This window comes from Vicia villosa, linkage group LG3 (genome assembly GCF_029867415.1).
Source record: "Vicia villosa cultivar HV-30 ecotype Madison, WI linkage group LG3, Vvil1.0, whole genome shotgun sequence".
In the NCBI taxonomy this organism is placed as follows: domain Eukaryota; kingdom Viridiplantae; phylum Streptophyta; class Magnoliopsida; order Fabales; family Fabaceae; genus Vicia; species Vicia villosa.
This window is the reverse complement of record NC_081182.1, coordinates 12,003,771-12,022,646: the sequence shown is the minus strand read 5'-3', so window position 1 is coordinate 12,022,646 and position 18,876 is coordinate 12,003,771.

Below are 18,876 nucleotides of genomic sequence, written 5' to 3'. Positions count from 1 at the left end.
TAGTTAAGATCTAAAACTTGAAACCATCGCTGACCTTCAAAATAAAAGAAGAAATTATAAATTAAATCACAAATCTAAAACCATAGTTGAAAAGAAAAAAATATATATTAAATTACAAATTTCAAACCATCATTGACCTCCGAATAATATGATTTCTTCATCTATGACATGTTTATATCTATAGATATAAAAATCACGGCATGTTAATATATCTGCATACAAAATTAAAAGAAAATATAAGTTAAAACATAAAAACAAACAATAAAGGTAAAAATCTCATATTTCTATCTTATAATAAAAATAAAATTAATTAAATAGAAAAAACCTTTGAAACCCACTTCTACCCCATGTTTTTTATAACTTATTTTTATTATTTGTATACTTCAAGATATAAAATTTAAACAAAAAACAAAAATATATAAAATAAAATATATTATTAAGTTAGAATACAATGTGATTTTTTTATATAAAATTAAAACAAAATTTAATTGAGAAAGAAAAGTAAGATATGACCTTAAAAGTAATCACAAATGATCTACTTATTTTAATTTTGTGTCATTTTACATATAATATACATATTAATTTTGTTTATGGCAATACATAAGAATTTGTTAACCAAATTATTGATTATAGAAAAATATCAATTGTAAATAAACATATCAAATATAGATTAAAGAAGAGAGAAGTGTGTGAATAAGATGAAGAAGAATCTCAACATAACCTTAATACTATAAATGTCAATATTAACGGTTGAAGTCATAGCTGCACAAAATAAGTTGAAAACAATTTTTAAAAAACAAAACATATTTGTTCCCCATTTGTTGTTGGATTGTCGGATAGCGGAAGCGGTTTGGTTTAATATGGCCGTTTGGATAGGAATGGATCTAGTAAAAGCTAATGAAGTTATAGAGAGCTTTTGGAATTGGAGTTGTTTTTGTTACAAGAAAGTGCGGAAAGGCAAAGAGGGATGCATTTGGTTGGCAATTGTGTGGAGTCTTTGGCTTAATAGTTAATAGGAATGACATTATCTTCAATAATTCCATTTGCAATGTTAATGATTTGGTTTGGTCTTGCAAGATGCTTGTTTGGAGATGGTCTTTTGTAGGGAAAATTAATCCCTCACCTTGCAACTTCTATGAGTTTTGCAAATCCCCTTTGTATTACTTAAGTTAGTTTCTTGTCGGTGTTTTTTTCCGTTTTGGCGGTCTTTGCCTTTTGTAACCGAGTTTGTTAGAACTTCTGTTCTATATTAATATATCTTGATTATAAAAAAAAATATTTAAAAACTACATGCATAAGTTAGAATACAACGGTGAGATACATAAAAAATACTGAACAATAAATACCTCAATTCTATGTATAATTTCTCCATTCATCTCATATTCATACCTGTAAAAATGAAATAAGAAGAAAATTTTGAATAATTAAAAACTAATAAAATAGAAAATTAAACAATTTAATGAAGAATATATTGATTCTAAGTGTAATTCCTCTAGACTGGGCAAATAAGAAAAAAAATGAAAAAGAGAGAATGAACATGAGTCATGCGTTAGGTTGAATCTGAGCTTAGTATGTTGAGAAGTAGTTGTTGAATGTTAATCGTGTCATTTCTGTTTGTAGTAACAGAATTTAGACTTTGACAGTTGATTGCGTCTACCTCGTTTGTGATGATAGAGCTATATCTTGGAAGGTTGATCGTGTCAGCACCGTTCGTAGTAACTGAATTAGATCTTGGAGAGATGATCGCGTCTACACCGTTCGTGATGATAGAATTAGATCTTGTAAATAGAATACCATAACGGGTCATACATTAGACCATATATGATAGAGGACGTCAGAACGAGTCATGCATTAAACCATATCTGAAGGAGAATATTAGATCATATCTGTTGGAGGGTGTCAGAACGAGTCATACATTAGACCATATCTGAGGAAGGATACCAGAACGAGTCGTATATTAGACCATGTCTGGAAGTAGGACATTAGAACGAGTTATTCATTAAACCATATCTGAAGGAGAATATCAGAACGAGTCATACATTAGACCATATATGAAGAAGGATACCAGAACGAGTCGTACATTAGACCATATCTGGAAGTAGGACATCAGAACGAGTTATTCATTAAACTATATCTGAAGGAGAATACCAGAACGAGTCATACATTAGACCATATCTGATGAAGGATGTCAAAACGAGTTATTCATTAAACCATATCTGAAGGATAATGCCAGAACGAGTCATACATTAGACCATATCTGACTGAGAATACCGGAACGGGTCATACATTAGACCATATCTGATAGAGAATGCTTGCACGTTAGAGTTGATAAGTTAATTGATGAAGTTTTGGAATGTAAAAGGCTTATCAGAATGAATCTTCAGCTCGATTATATCTGAGAGGAATGCTTGTCAGAATGAATCTTCAACTCGATTATATCTGTGAGGAATGCTTGTCGAGGCGGAACCTGAAAACAAAGTTAGAAATATGCAATGTCATGATGCATGTATTATATGACGAGTCTCTCCAAATAAATGAGAAACCCGTATGTTTATCATGAAGTAATGTATGCAATGTATGAATATGTATGTGATGTATATGATGTATGACTGATGTTGTTCTGAGAAAATAAATCTCTGTATCATTGTGACTTGGATATTTGATCTTGTTTTGAAGATGTGTAGCTGGGGATTTACGATTTCTGCTTGGGGATGAATAGTAATTTGATGTACCCTGACTGGGGATAAAAGATATTAGTAAACCATGTTGGAGAAGAGCAAAGTGTTGGAGAACCGGTAGTGTTGAAGATGTAAACTCTATTGGGGAGCCATGTCTTTGTCGGGACGAGAGCATTTGAAGATATCTTCTTAATGATTACTCTGTGGGGATATGATCTTGTGAACCCGGCTCTGTGGGGAGACATGGGTGTCTTGAAAGTTTCCCCCAGTATTATAGTAACTACCATTCCTGGATTTGTATTGATTGGAACACACTAATGAGTATTGACCAAAGTGTTCAACATGCCTTGCATAACTTTGCCCCATCTATTAGGGAATTTGAAGAGATTCTCCTCGCGAGGACTTTTATGAGATGTACTATGGGTGACTTGCCCCTAGTAGCCATAAACTTAGTATGATGCCCCTGATCGATCGGGAAGTAGCTTTAGACCTACTTGGGTGCATGCCCTTGATTGTTTGGCATTCTTTGAGAGATTCTTGGAATCTTGACTTGATTGCCCCAGATCGACAGGATAAATTGTGTCATGCCCCTTGTATACGTAGGAGACGTTGCTTCTGAAATGATTTCTTCTGTCGAGATAACTTTGAGTCATCAGTCATACCCTGTGCAAATTCTTGTTGTTGCTAACATTTGAAACTATGTAGCAGAATATGTTTAATAATGAATTCATGAGATGCAATGCATACGTCTGTCTTGAGTTTTTTTTTTTAATTTTATAAACATTAAAACAGGAGATATAAAAGCGTGATATTTGTAAAACGTGATGTTTGTAAAAACTAAGTATCAACTCAACATTTTTGGTAAACCTTAAGGAGTCAGGATACCTTTTTGGTGATAGTATGCTTTCGAACTAACCACACTTCAGTTAGGACTTTCAAGGGTTGTAACGTGGCTTGGTTCACGGTTTAAGAAACAAAGGATAATGGCTCAAAATTTATTTATACCCATCCCCATCTTCGTGATGTTCTTCGATCCTATGCTCAGTTAACTTTGCGTTTCATCTTTAGCAAAGCTTGAAGTGTTAACATTGATATTTGATGGTGGTTGAAGCACCAGAAGTTTATTTGGACAGTCAATCATCCTTCTTTGTGATTCTTTTTGCTTTGGTCGAGGATTTGTAGTGACCTATTTTTTTCTTTGATTTTTGTTATCCCTAACTTTTGCCGGAACTGCTTATTTTGTGATTACAGTTAGCGGGATGTTTCGACTTTTCAATAAGTCTCCTTCATAGGTTTTGACTTAACAGCTTTTTTCTTTTTGGTGGATATTGACTGCATGACTTACTGGTTGAGAGGACCCATCATTATTTGTATAAACAACAGCTAGTACAATTGAGTTAACTGAGTAACTACCCTGCCCCAGGTTGTGATTAAGGGTTTAATTTCTATGAGAAAGAAATTTCTACTTCTTAGGCTCAAAGGGGGTTTACGAGGGATTAACATCTTTATATCTCCACTGTTTAGGAATTAAAACAATGCCTGTACATCGTCAACATAGTCCGTTCAAAAGCATACTGTACGAGGTTGCGGTATCATTTTCGTCATCCTCCCTCAAAAGGCATACAGCTTTAGCAGGAGTTGAATAAATCATATGCAAAGTAAAGACATAATTTAAAATGAGTGGTAGCGAAATGATTTGTTCAAGACAAACATATGCAATGCACTGATGATGATTATTAAAACAGATAATGTCTATCACGAGTCAAATGTTTAAACAAACAGAAAAAGAAACTCGCAAATGAAAGTAGATCTAATGATCCAAAAGTTCGTCCGTCTAGACGTCAGTCAGTCTTGTCATGACTAGGCATAGGAGCGGTGATCACCACAGGAGTTTCGGGAGGGTTGAATTTGATTTCCCTGTTATCGATTAGATCTTGAATCTTATTCCTCAATGTCCAGCAATTGTTTGTGTAATGTCCAGGAATGTTGGAATGGTACGCGCACCTCGCATTGAGTTTATAGCCAGGAGTGGAGGTGTTAGAATTCTTAGGAGCATCCCTCGGAGTAATCAATCTGATCTTCAACAGATGTTGTAATGCTTGAGCCAACGACATATTGATTTTGGTGAATTGACGCTTAGGTGCATCTGGCTTGCGTCGTTGTTGTGGAACTGGTGTAGAGATTCAGAGTATCCGGGGTTCGAGCTTCCAGAATGTGTATCTGATAAGAATGTTTCAGAATGCCCGGGGTTCGAGCTTCCGGAATGTATATCTGATTGGAATGTTTCAGAAGTCTGGGGGTCAAGCTTCCAGAATGTTCATCTGATTGGAACTTTCAGAATGTCCGGGGTTCGAGCTTCCGGAATGTATATCTGATTGGAATGTTTCAGAAGTCTAGGGGTCAAGCTTCCAGAATGTTCATCTGATTGGAACTTTCAGAATGTCCGGGGTTCGAGCTTCCGGAATGTATATCTGATTGGAATGTTTCTGAAGTCTGGGGGTCAAGCTTCCAGAATGTTCATCTGATTGGAACTTTCAGAATGTCCAGGGTTCGAGCTTCCAGAATGTATATCTGATTGGAATGTTTCTGAAGTCTGGGAGTCAAGCTTCCAGAATGTTCATCTGATTGGAACTTTCAGAATGTCAGGGGTTCGAGCTTCCAGAATGTATATCGGATTGGAATGTTTCAGAAGTCTGGGGGTCAAGCTTCCAGAATGTTCATCTGATTAGGATTTGATTTGTCGATGGTATTTTTCTTACCAGTTGGTCGACCTGAAAGGAAAAGTTAGTTTTATGTGATGTTATGAATGCAAATGCAATCTTTCCAAGGATCTTTAGAAATTTAGTTAGCAACATTAGAAAATAGTTTGGTCGCGTCTTTGCCTGAAGAATTCTAACTTTTGTCTTTGAATGTCTTTCTTTGAGAATCAAGCTCACCATATCCAGTGGGTCATAGCCTCTGATTCGGGATACTTGTACTTTTGAATTTGAAGGTACACAGCTAGAGGAAAATAAATCCTCTTGCCCCTTGATAGGTGCTGAGTCTTTGAATTGGAAGGTATGTGGCCAGAGGAAAATAAATCCTCTTGCCCCTTGATAGGAATTCAGTCCTTGATAAAAGCACATGAAATTGTGCGCCCTAAATTCCTAAGATCCTTGAAAGGGTTAGTTAAATCATGTTATGCTTATGATGTTATGATGTCATGATGTTATGCAATGCATCAGGTATGTCGTCAGGTAATAAGGACAAACAAATCCTACAAATGAAACCTGCAAGGAAAACAAAGGTTAGTAGCAAACACAAACAAGTCACACAAGTGTCCTTAGGTTTAGAGGTTTGCATGAAGTTCGTAGGTAAGTACCCTCCCCACTGACGTTTAGTTGGTTCAAACCGTCCTAGAATAGTAATCAGGTTCTATGGTGCTCATATCCCTGATCTTTCTCGCGGGCATTGTCTCAACATGGCACTCGATCGGCCAGCCAAAAGCATCCCAAGAGTCCAATCTCAATGAGTGTAGCATCGAGTATCAATCGGCTTTAGTCAGGAATCCAAAGCCATCTATCTCGCTACTTCCTATAGGCCAAAGTCAAGTTCAACTAGGGTTCTAAGGGCGAATTAGTTCTTATGACACCACGCGGTAGCCAAATGTCTCCTCGATCATATTCAAGGTCCATCAGGACAAACCAAAGCGTCGCACTAATGGTGGCCACCTGTTCAACCATAACGATACATGTCGTACAGCCTCCCTGGTCTCTTGCCACATACCTAAGGTACACTAGATTCGGGTGTAGGATCTTTCACACAGCAGAATACCCAAAACAGCCTTTAAAGATAAAGCAAACAAATCAAACAATTTTAAAGTGAACCCTAAACTTTAAGGTAACCCCTCTTTTATTCGAAAGCATCCCCAGCAGAGTCGCCAGTTCTGTAATACGGTGAACTGACTTTATTTGAAATGTGCGGATAGCAAGAGTCGCCACCGACTTTTATTTTATCCAATTTAAAGAAAGGCTAAAAGAACAGAAAAAGACCTTTTGAAAAGATTTTGAGTTCGGGGGGTAAGTTATACAAAGGGAAGGTGTAAGGCACCCTTTGTATCCATGGTTATCCATGGGCTCTTAATTGCTTAGCTCACCTTTTGAATTGTTTGAAAAATAGGGTGTGAATAGAAATTCGAATCAAAACTTTAGCTTGTAATAAGCATAGTCTTTTTGAAAAGTTTCTTTGAAAAGAAGTGGGAAAAGATTTTGAATTTGAATTTGAATTTGAAAAAAAAGCAAGCAATTAATAGCAACTACCCTAAGTTTAGAAATTTGTTCTTTTAGCTTTTCAGGCGAAAGGGTCTATCCATACCATAAGAGGGTAGGAAGTCTTTCAATTAGATGTTTGAAGAGTCATCGAGATATCGTTCGCCATAAGACTGTCCCTCGCCATAAAGAGGGCAGGTAGTCTAAGAGAAGGATATAATAGTCATTAATCTTTTTAGGCATCATGCGAGGATACCTTAACAATCGGGACAATCATCTTATTTTTCCGAGGCAGCATCGAGGGACTAGATGATTTTTATTCTTTAAGGCAACCTTGCTTTAGGTATCCTCGGAATCGAGGGACTTGACTATTTAGTATACTTAGAGGCAACAAGGCAGCAAGTGATAAGGCAACAATAAGGCAACAAGAGGGATTACCCTAAAGGTGTGTGGGTGCACAATCACGTGGTTAACTTCGATGATATTTATCTTGTAATTAGGTGATTCTAGATTCAGTTCAAGGTTATCACTCCCTAAATTACTAACCACGAAATTAAAATAAAATAAAGGCAGAAATAAAATTTCCTACGCTATTACAATAAACACCTGCGGGGATGGGGAATGAAAGCAGAAAATAAAGAGGGAATAATAATTAGTTTTAAAATCTTTATCTTGAGCCTTGATCTCCCTCGAACCTTCGATTGACTCTGAAAATATGAGAATCAAACAAAAAATAATAGGGAGTTAGTGTAGGAGAGATTCATTGACTATTCGGGGCAACCCTATTTTAGGCAAAGGCAAAATAAAATTAAAATGATATTTAAAGAAGAAAAGAAATAGAAACTTAGCTTTTGATTCAACGGCACGTAGTCGGAGGATACTGGGGTAACCCTGAAAATTTGCACAAAAGAAAAATGCGTTAGTGCACTAAAATTCCCAACCATTATAACGTGGCAGATTAAGAATTAAAACAGAGATCAAGGCAAAAAGGGTAAGGCAAAAACAAACCCTGAAAGGGCCAAACGTTATCAAGGTTAATGGGCAACACCTACCAATGAACCTAAGGCTATTAAGATTTATAAATGAATCGAAGTTAACAAAACCTAAGAGTTAAATATTGGTTTTTAACCTTATTAATTAATTGATTAAAAGTATATATGAAAATAAAATTGAACAATTAAAAATAAAAAGTCGAGTTTATGATTAAAATCAATAATTATAAAAATTAACATTATTTAGTAAATATATCTTTTTTAGAAAAGTGATCAACAAGAAAAATAAAAAGAAAATAAAATAGAGAGAAGAATTATAATTAAAAGAAAATTAAAAGAATTTAAAAACTCAGCTCTGGTTAGGTGTGCATTAATCTTGAGGGTCCATGGTAGGACGCTATTTTCTGGACATTGGATTGATTTTTGATGAGATCTGACGGTGCCTGCAAGTTTTGACTAGCGAGTAGATAGAGGCCACGTGCGTGGAGAGAGAATCGGACCTTGTTGACTGGCCAGTACCACGCCTTGGAAACGCCATGCAAGATCAGAAAGAGAGAGCCAACCGGAACAGTGCTTTCGGTCATCCCTTCCGGCACGCCCTTATCCTTTCCGACGAGAAGCTTTTTCGCAACCTGCAAAAACGGACGAAAACGAACGGGGAAAGAGCCCAGATATATTAAAAGGCATGCTATGAATTCGTTGGACGCATCGGTTTGGATTAATACACCCTAAAACATAGAGAACGAAGCTCCACTCTTCCGAGTCCTAACAATGGTGAGACCCGGTTTCTTCACCTAAACTTAAAAGCGATGCATCAAAACATTCCTAAACATCCTTATGATCATGAATATACAATTTAAATGCATGCATATTGCGTAAAAAGAAGAAATTGAATTTAGACTTTTTGTCAAACCGGTAAGGATGAGGGACTGTGATTTAGAGCGCTTCAAGCTTCAAGCATGATTGGCATGGTCTCCTAGGATCTCGAGAGAGACGATGGAATGATTGAGAGAGACTGAAACCTGCTGGGGAGCCTCTTTTTCACGTGCCCTAACCTTAAGATATTTGGAAGCTTTGAACCCTTATGCTCTTGCCTCCTTCTTCCCAATTTTCGTCCTCTAGTGCTGAGTATATGTTATGCATATATAGTGATGAGAATTAGGGCAAGAGTTGGGCTTGGGTCCTTGACTTTTAGTTTACTTGAGAATTTTGAAGAAAATATAACATATATCTTTCTATTTTGAGAGATTTTCTTCATAAGCAAGCTTTTCACGTTTTGGACCATCATGGGACTTCTATTGGGCCTCTGGATGATTAGAAATAGAAGCTTTAGGGTTTACTTCCTTATTTTATGATTTTACTCAATTTATTTATCATTTAAATGGAATAAAATCCAAATAAATCAAATAAATGTCATAAAACGATGGGAATAAATTTAGGGGCTCTTATTTATGTCACCAACATGTTTGAGGTCCAAAACCTAGGCCCATTAACTCAAAAATACAAAATTGTCCAATTGAGGTTTCATGCTTTTCTTGAAAATCGATCAACTTGTACCACGCGTATCTCTCTCATTTTTAATCATATGAAGGTGTTCTCATGCTTTTTAGAAATCTCAAAGAGTCCTTTAAACACTCCTTTTGGTTTCATCTTCATTGAAGTTTCTATGTTCATGTACACTTCTTTGCAAAAAGATGACTTTTTTGCGATCTTCTAGAAGGACCTGTAATGTTTTGGCTTATATCTTCCAAATGAAGCATTTTTGGACTTGGCATGTGAGATACAAAGTTGTAGAGAATTCAATTTCCTTCAAAATGAGCTTTGAATGGGAAATTTCTGATGTTCCATGTGAAAGTTATGGCTGGTCAAAGTTCGGTTGACTTTTACCTAGAAACCCTAATTTAGAAACTTTTGAATTTGTTGATTTCTGATCATTTCTTGATGAACCATGATCAATTTTTGATCACATGGTGAATGATACTTCATAGTGAGGATCTTGAACAAAAACAGAAGTTTTGACTGTACTTTGACCACAGTTGACTTTTAGGTCAACCCAGTCCACTGTTGACTTTCTGAACAATTGAGTGATCAACCTTTTGAATTGAGACCTAAAACTTGTCATGGAGGTAATTTGGGGTATCATAGACCATATGGGATGCCTTGGAACCTTTATTTTTCCCTTAGAACAACAAAACCCTAATCCTTGCTTAGGAGAGATGTCTTTGAACATTGTACCTTGATTTGGATTTGAACAAGAGAAATAGTATGGGCAAATTTTGGGGTATGACAGCTATCAAGTTTCACCTTACTTAAAATTAGAAAAGCACATGGGATACCATATGTCTTCCTAAGTGTACAACCACATTTTGAGCTATTGGAAACCTACTTTCTCAGCTTGTTAGGCTTCGTGAAAAATAAAATTTAATCCTTATCGAGATATGTTACCGACCAACTGTGAATAAATATTGTTGTTTCTGAATCTTTGTTCTAACACTGTAATACTGCAAGCGAATGATATATGTATCTCATTATGCTGATTTTTTAATCAGTTGGTTCACAGAGTCTAAATCTCTACTCAAACCACCTTTACTATTTCCCAACTAATTCTTCTGTGTAGCATGGGTTGATTCAACTTGGCTAGTTGTCGTTATTCCTAAGTGTCAAAACTTATCAATCCAAACATGAACAATATTTTCCTTCACATGGTCTAGAATTTTAATTTCAATATATTTCAAGAAATCTAGATATTTCTCACACACCTTTCTAAAAAGTATAAAAAAATTGACGCATAATTCTGTCGTAGAAGAATTTATTAAAACATTTCATACATCCATTATTCTTTCCAGTATCACGCTAGCTTTGACCATTTTTCCATCTTCACCCCTTTATTTTTTTGGTCCTTACCGTGGGTTTAAGTCAACCACTCACATTCTTTGTGATGTGATGCCTATAAAGTAATGCGTATAAAGTAGGAAACACTTTTGCAACCGAATTTATCGATGCGGTATCACGATCAGTGACAATGAACTTCAGCGTGTTTTCTTTGTCCTTCAACATTGTGTTACATGCTTCTAAAGCCCAAGTAACATTGTCCTTTATATATTTCCAAAAATGCAAACCCAACATAATAAGTCTTTTCGGTAGAGGTAACACCAACAATTTTAAGTAGTAACAACCTATACTTGTTGGTCTTATATGTTGAATCAATTATGAGTATATTAGGAAATGTGTTGAACAACTTTATGGAATCAGGATGAGTCCAAAATATATCTTGAACAGTTTCTCCATCCTCGCACGCTCGGTACCTAGGTACATAATGGTTATCATCCAAAAGTTTCAATAATTGTTGCATTTCCGTTATATCTCCTCTTATCGCCCTGTTGTTTCGAGCACGAACATTGTATACTTACTTGATATTTGAAATATTTTTGGGTATTTACGTTTCAACGTTGCAAGCATATTTTTGGGCTGCACCATGTTCAATGTCATGTCAGAAACGATTTATTTCTCTTCGGGCATAAGGCGACATGCAATGGTATAACCAACTAACTTGTGACACATGTCATGGTTATGTGTATCACAAAGCACATTAAATATCCATTTATATTTATGGGTCTTTACGTTTCAAAGTTGCAAGTACATTTTTGGGCTGCACCATGTTTAATGTCATGTTAGAAACGATTTCTTTCTCTTCAAACATAAGGCGACATGCAATGGGATAACCAACTAACTTATGTATATCACAATTCACATTAAATATCCATTTATTATTTACCAAAAGATATCCAAACAACTTAAAAGGGCACTCATAGAACCAGTGTCATCTTGTTTCAACTTCCGAAGATGAGTTGTGTACTTGCCACTTCTTTCTCATCTCAGTGTCATAAATGCAAGTATTCTATCTAACCATTATCTCACATTCTGACTGTGCGGATTCATTGGAGCATATAATCATGAAGATCGGAATTGTGTCCACTTGTAGATTGGTTGTCAACATCTACCTTAACATCAACAGGTTTGGCATCCGTGGACATAATATGTTTGGGATAACATCAAGGTGCACCATATATAAGGCAAACAATAACATAAAATATTCACACAAAAAACTGTCCAAAATGTACTTTAAACTATTTCGGAAACACACTTCCATATGAAATTAACTAGATTCCAGAAATGTCTTTTCGGGTGCAACATTCACTTTTTCAACTCAAAAACTAGATTAATGTGAGCAATGAGGAATGAAATACATGAACTTTACCCTAAATTCCATATTATTTTGCTCCTTTTGATGTGATAAAACACAGGAATGAATTTTTGGAGTGCAAAAGTTGATTGAGAATGAAAGGATATTTTTTAAAGATTTTGGAAGAAGAAGTGTATTTGATCACGAGAATACTTTTCCAATGTGTTTAGAGTGGAAGAAGCAATTTCCAAAATTTATACAAAACAATTAAAATTGGGCTTTTTTGCTTGGGCCCTCTTTGTTTCCAAAACTAAAAATACTTTTTGAGCATCATGTTATTTTTCACACCCCACATACTTTATATCATTTTTTGAGAGTTTTATTCGAGAAATAACAAATACACAGACGCTATTTCATCTACGGTGAAGGCAGTGATTGAGCGGTGTGACCCTTACGCGGTTGTCAAACTTCATGGCGTTTTCCTCTTCCCGATCAACCGCCTCCGGCGCCGGCAATCCGAAGCAGAAATTAAACTTTTTCGCAAACGCGATGAAACAAAAGCACAGCTTCATTCAATTTTTCGCCATGACTGGGATTCTTTTCTTGAGCATGAGATCCGTGGGACAAAAGTACAAAATCCATGGACTTCAAGAGGATGTTCATGATCTGAGAGAAGAACACAGCTCGGTAACCGATCGTATGAACAACATCAAGCGCTCATTGCTCGATGAAGCTTCTCGAGATTCTACTGGAATCTTCGCTGCTCGTCTTCGTAGTCTCTTCAATGAATAAACTGATCGTTCTACTCGTGAGTTTTTCTCTGCTATTTTTTGTTTTTGTGTTTGTTAATTAGTTAAGAAATTATTGTAAACCGCCGTCAATTTTTATTGTTGTAACTGATTATGAAAATTAGGGTTATGAATAATAATAATAATAATAGTCTTTGGTTCTTGAATTTTAACATTTAGAAATGTGAAAATTTGAATCTTCTTAGATTTATATTAAGTGATTTTTGTTGGGCCGCTTAATTTATCTTAAACCCTATACCCCAAACCCGAACGCACATGAAGTGTATCCGTCATTTTTTCCTTGACTCTGCTAAGTTTCTTTGCTATGCAATCATTGGATAGTTTCCCGGGTTCATTGGATAGTATCATGGTCTGAGTCTTAGCAGTTGCATAGCATAGTTTAAACATGTTCCCTGTTCCACACATCCACTTCTGTGAACTCAATTTACTATGGTTGCTAATTAGAATCGCTAATGGATATGCCCTTCAGTGAAAACCACAATTATTTGAATCAAATGTACGTCGGGATTCAAGAATGTCGGGGCTCAAGAGTTCTCCTTCCCGACCTTGCTAACAAAGTTTTCTGGATTCTCCTTGTTCCTTATCACAGTTTGCTCTTTGCTCTTTCCCAATGGTTTATTTGTTTGGCATGATAAATGTCCCTTTTTCTATTAACTAATTTACTCACATAGTGGCAGCCACGACACCTCACATTATCTCAAATTCACTTTTGTTACAGGGAAGATTTGAATAGTCTTGTATTTTTTGGTTCCAGTTCTTAACATTTCATTGTCAGCGACAGCTAGTGTCTCGCCATTGTACTCCGGATATGTGATGATGTGGCTCAGAGAGTCAACCTCGTAATGATCTCGTGGTACGACAGACTCACATGTCTACTGAGATTTTATTTTACACCAGCGAAAACCTCCTCTCTTTCCTCCTCTCCCTCCCTTCCCTGACATTCTCTCTTTCTGTTTTTTTTCTGCTTTACCTCCCTTGCCTGTATTTTACCAGTAAAACGATTTCAGAACGCAGCTGCAACTAATAGCTTTTTCAAGCAATAATTTCACTGAAATTCCGCTTAAAGTTATCACCGTAATAACTTATCTTCCTCTCATCCAGTTCTTAGATCTCTGTCTTTTTCTCTTCTCTGACTTAGACTTTCTCAGTGGCCACCGAGGTGGACGGAAAAGTTTCTGCAGCATCGGGCTGTGTAGGGAAGGAAAAGAAAGCCAATTCTATTTAAACCATTTCAGGTGGATCTTTGCTATTCCACTCTCTTACTTTTTATCATTGGTCATTAAAGACTTTTGCGTAGTTTTTATCAGTGTCACTGTCAAGTTATAATTTTACAGTTAGTCATTTAATCAAAGACCTTTTCTCAGGGACTTAAGATTTTGGACCATTTTTATTGAAAATCATATTGGGGAAGGGAAGGAAAAAGTGAGAGGGGAGGGTTTGCTGATATGTTAAAAATGACGTATCAGTTTTAGTCATTGTTGCCACATGATCAGGGTTGAATGAGTTATTATACGGATAAAAAGTTGTATGAACTGTATATCAAATTATTTAGCATTAGGTATACCGTATTACAGTATGTAATAAGCTATGTAACCAACATCAACATGAATGTATTTTGAAAAGTTTGTCATTCACTAATTTGGAGTTCAGTTTGAGGTCCAAAAATTTCTTGATGTCCATAGTCACTAGTGTTTGTCTAGGTGTATATCTTATTTCAACTTAAACGTGATGATGAGATGACCCACTTGGGGTATAAGGGTGCTCATTAAAAAATTTAAAATACTAATTAGTTAATCAGTAGGTAAATTTTTTATACTTTTTATTGCATGAGGTACGTGAGTTAATCAACTTCGCAATACTATGTTATAGATGTATTAAGTTCACAAATAGAACATTCACATCTGAATTTCTCTTTACAAGTTGGATATATTTTTTTTCTTGGTTTTCCTGCATCCATGGCTTTTAGACTATGTGTTTGTTTGGAGTGATTTATTTGAGTTTATCTATCTATATACGTTTTTGTGACAATGCATGAGAGGCCTTATTAAAACACCTTAGGATATTTTTTATAAATTTTCTTGAACTTATTTTTATAAGTTCTCAAAATAACTTATGAAAATAATTTATAGCGCATATAAAACTAATTTAAATTTATTTTATTTTTTATTATTAAAATAACTTTATTCAAATTTTTCATAAGTGTTTATTTTAATAAGCATTTGTGCTCTAATTTTCCAATAAGCTATTTATTTATATATATAATAGTTCTTTCTATAAGCTATTTATTTAAATATATAATAGTTCTTTCTAGTGCTTATGCAATGTTTATTTAAATATGTCTTTTTATTTTATTAATAAATATGTCATATTTCTTTTATAGTGCTTATGCAACTTTTCTCAATTCATAAAAGATTATCTTCTTTTCTTTAACGGTGGGTAAATAAAATTTAGTTTTAAATAAAAGATGGTTAAATGCGATGATTGTTTGAGTTTAATTGAGTAATTAAGCCAATGAAATTTTTATTTTGAAATTAAAAAAAAAATTTAAATCCCTTTTTATCTCTTCATGACTATTCATGACTATTGGAACATGAGTGTTGGGATGAAATCTGACACCCGGAATAATATGCTTATAAAATAGGTATCTTTAGAAAGCAAAAAATAAAATAGTATATACATATGAAGGAAGAAGAATATAAAGGAAGAAGAGAGGAGAGAAGCATTCAAATCAAAAAACTAAAAAGCTAACAAGAATCGTCGTCATCATGGATACATGTAGGTTTTTATTGTTTCTCATATATATTAGATACTTTGAAAATCATGATATCAAAATCAAATCATGATATCAAAATCTTAAATCAAGTTAATCCTAACAATTGGTATTAGAGTAAAGTTATTAGACCATTGGTGTGTTTATTTAAACTTAACATGGCAAAATCATGTGCAATGGGTGTTTAGAGTAGTGTTGAATGTGTGTTGGAGGAGAGAGGTGTTGAGAAAACTCAACACAATGTACACTGACGTGTGGCTGTTTGTGATTGGCTAGCCAGATTTTTATCCATTTAATACTTTGAACTCAATTATTTCGTTGCAAATTATTTTTTTTATTTTTATTTTTTTTTACCAAAATTCATGATTTTTTTTCTCTATAAATAGAGACTTGGTTCATTTGATTTGGACACAGAAAAAAAACCAAGTTTTTCACTATCTTAATCTTATTATTATTTTTCTATTAATGTTTATTTTGAAGTTAAGTGTCTTTTTTTAGTGAAATGGATCCCAATAATCATTTTAACACTCAAAATTCTGCTAATTTTCCATTTTAACCCAATAATCGTACTAATTACGTTACTTGTGTGTTGTATTGCATTTTAAATTATTTGTAACATACTAATTACGTTACTTGTGTGTTGTATTTTAATTTAATTTAATATGATTTGTATCGTATCCAATTATTTAAATAAATTTTGTTTTTATTACAAAAAATTAAAAAATAAATTGTTAAGTATTTATTATTTTAATTTAATTTTAATCGATAATTGTAATTTTATGTAATTATAAAAATAAAAATAAAATTTAAATAAGAATATGAAAATAAAAAGTGGTGGGGTAGGGTGTTGAGTGAAAAACCATTAGAGAAGGTAAAAGTTGAATGAGTGTTGAGTTATTAGGTGGAAGAGAGAGAAAATGATGTGGAGTGTTGGGAGTTGAAAAAGTGGGTGTTGAGTGTTGAAACCATTGTAAATGGTCTTAATATTATAATAGATTTTATTTAAGATCTAGATATTATTATTTTCAAAGTACTTTGATTTCTATGAGAAATAATAAGAACGTAGTTGAATCTATGATGACGATTTTTATTCGATTTTTGATTTCTTGATTAGAATTCTTCTCTCATCTCGTTTTTTCTTTATATTTGATGATGAATATACTATTTTATTTTGTATAAGAGAAAACAAAGAATGAGAAAAATTGTACATTAGCTTTTCAAAAGTGCAAGAATCTTATTCTAACCGTCACATTTCATCCAACTCTCATGTCTCAATAGCCTACATGAAGAGAAAAAAGAGGATTTAAATTTTATTTTTATTTTCAAAATAAAAATTCCATCAACTTAATTACCCAATTAAAACTCAAATAATCATCACATTTCTCCATGTCATTCTCTCTTAGATTTGATATATTTTTTGGATTTATTGAACATTAATGTTTCTGAACTACTCTATGAATCATATATTTATACAATTTTTGGATTTATTGAATATTAATGTTTCTGAACTACTCTATGAATCATATATTTATACAATAAATTTTTATAATACAGATATGAGGAGGTATATGTATTAATTTGTGTAAACAGACTACGTATCATCAGGTATCAATTTCGGGGTGTCCTCGGTTTGGTTTGAATCGATTTTAAAGCAAAAATTTATCCGATCCAAAGATAAATATATTTACGGTTCGATTTTGAATGATATATTTAAAAAAATCTAATCCAATTTAATACGGTTTAATTTGAATCGGTTTTTGAATATTCAAATTACCAATTATATTTTTATTAATATTATAAAAATAGTGATAAATCATAGATTTAAGATAATATATATCTTATAGTATATTAAAAATTAATGTTATAAAATAAGAATGATGGATTATGGTTGAAATAAATAAAATAATAAAAATAAATAGATAATATTAATAAAAAATAAATAAGTAAAAAACTATATACACGCGGTTCGGTTCGGTTTGGATCGGTTTTGAAAAATCAATCTGAAATACAATCCGAAATGCACGGTCCTCAAAAAATGACATTCAATAATATTCGGTTTTTTTGGATCGGTTTGCAATTTTTATTTGGATTGGTTTGGATTTGAACACTCTACTTTTTGGATTGGTTTGTAATTTTTATTTGGATTGGTTTGGATTTGAACACTTTAGGTATCATAATATTTTTTGGCTTAAATAGTCTTTTGGTCCCTGTTATTTAGCATGTTTTTGGTTTTTGTCCTTGTATTTTTTTTTCTTGGATAAGGTCCTTAAATATTGAGTTTCTTTTGGATTTAGTCCCTAAATCTAAAATATGCAGGAAAATCCGTAAGTTTTCTGCAAATTTTTCTTCGGAACTTCCTGGAGATTTTAACTTTAGGGACTAAAACCAAAAAGATTTTAATATTGTGAGATCATTCCAAAAAAAAAAATACAAGAACGAAAATAAAAAACACACTAACTTATAAGGATCAACTGACTATTTAAGGCATATTTTTTTATCATGTGTTGTGTATTAGCTGGGGTTTACTACCTGGATTAATAACTTTTAAAATATTATGTTTACAAATAGATCATTTTCTTCTAAATTTCTTTGAACAATATAATATTTATGAAGTAGTACCAAATGGACTAGTAAGACTTGCATGAAATTTTGTTGATTTGGAGAAAACTTATGATAGAGTGTCTAAAAAGATTTTATGGAAAACTCTAGAAAAGAAATGATTTATGATTGTCTATTATCTATCTATCTAAGATATGTATAGTGTGCGGACACATGGTGGACAAACAAACGATTTTTACATTATAATAGATTCACATTCAACGTTAAGCATCTTTTTTTACTTTAATTTAATTTAATTTTTGAAGTACTCACAAAACACATCCGAGAACTAACATTGAGAAATATATTATTTTTTTCCATATGAATCTAAGAAGGATTTAAATGAAATGTTTAAGGCTTGGAGACGAGTCTTACAAACTCTTGCGCTTATGCAAAAGTGAAAGTATATAAAATATAATTTTAGAGAAATTTGTCTAAGCTAGATGTAAAAGTTGGAGACTATATGATACCATAAGTCATCTGATTTTTCTATATTGGTTGTAATACAAAATGATAAAGATATAAAAAGGAGTTTAAATCATTGAATCCAAATTGTGTGACTTAAACAAAGGAGAGTCTTACGAGTTTTATATGATACA